The sequence below is a fragment of the Bubalus kerabau genome, chromosome 11 (genome assembly GCF_029407905.1).
Source record: "Bubalus kerabau isolate K-KA32 ecotype Philippines breed swamp buffalo chromosome 11, PCC_UOA_SB_1v2, whole genome shotgun sequence".
NCBI classification, from domain to species: domain Eukaryota; kingdom Metazoa; phylum Chordata; class Mammalia; order Artiodactyla; family Bovidae; genus Bubalus; species Bubalus kerabau.
Window position 1 is genome coordinate 95,621,873 of NC_073634.1, and position 1,285 is coordinate 95,623,157.

The following is a 1,285-nucleotide window of genomic DNA, read 5'->3' on the forward strand; positions in this document are numbered from 1 at the left end:
AAGAAACTCTGTACCATTTATGGCTGTAGATGGCAGTGACGGGATTCACCCCAAAGCACCGGCTCCAGGGCTCCGATTCTTACCACTCTGCTCTCCCACCAGGGCATTAAGAACAGCAGGGCCTCTCCAGTTCCACTTCCTGAGGGGCTCTCTCTAGCCTAAGATGGACTTCTAAATAGCACACAGAGGATTTCCCCGGTGGTCCAGCGGTTGGGAATCTGCCCGCCAATGCGGGGGACACGGTCTGCTTGGCACCGCAACTACCGAAGCCCTTGTGCCTTAGAGCCGGTGCTCTGCAATAAGAGAAGCCGCCACAATGAGAAAGAAGCCTGTGTGTAACAGCTGAAGAACAGCCCCTACTTGCTGCAACTAGAGAAAGCCAGCGCGCAGCAGTGAAGAGTCAGCACAGCCAAAAACAAAATAAACAAATAAATAATTTTAAAAGTAAAATAAATTAGTAGCACACAGAGCTTTAAGCACAAGATGCTGGAAATAAACCAAACATTGCTCCATACGGAGGCAGACTCTGACCCAGCCACTGATGAAAATGATGTTTACCGAGCTCTTAATAAGAAGGGGAAATTACTGTTGCATAAAATGGCGAAAAATAAAAACAGTATACAAAAATTATATAGAGAGTATGGCCTCAGCTATAAGACAATATAGAAAGAAGAAAATGATACCAATTTTATGAACTAAAAAGTTAATCATGATTAGCTCTGGGTGGTTGAATTTGAGGGAGATTATTATTTCATGCTATGCACTTTGGTATTTTCCCTTTTTTTTCTATAATGAGCACGTATTACTTTTATAATAAGAAAAATTTCAAGAAGCATCTGTCACAGAAGCAAGATCTGTCCTCTCCAACCCCGAGTGCAATTTTGGAGGCCTGATGGATTGTCCTCCGGGACCCTGCCTAACTCCTACGCTCAGCTTCCTGCCTCCATCCTTCCCTCCCCCAAGCTTATTTATATCTTTCTCACCCAATCAAGGCCAAGAAAATGTAAGCCCCACCTCATTCACCATGGCTGCCTTGAGCACTCCAGGCCAGCTATTAGTTGAATCATAGGAAAGTGTCAGTGGTTGTGGGTCAGAAAAAAAAGATCTAATACCTGTAATTTCGTACGATCCCACCTCATCTGTGGCTCATCCTGCCCTCTTCTGAGCTTCTGGCATGTTCCCAGTCTGGGATGCCCAACTGTACACAGATAGTCTGGATCTGTTTCATTTTGTTAGATGGTGCATTAAGCTGGTCGTGCATTGGCTTACATTTCATTCATTGTGA

The 1,285-nt window shown here is 44.6% G+C and overlaps 1 protein-coding gene across 1 annotated transcript in view; it reads right to left on the bottom strand.

Annotated features, from left to right (window-relative positions):
- The window catches only part of TTLL11 (tubulin tyrosine ligase like 11), a 262,192-nt gene that overhangs the window by 137,528 nt on the left and 123,379 nt on the right, over nucleotides 1-1,285 (bottom strand). The window lies entirely within an intron of this gene.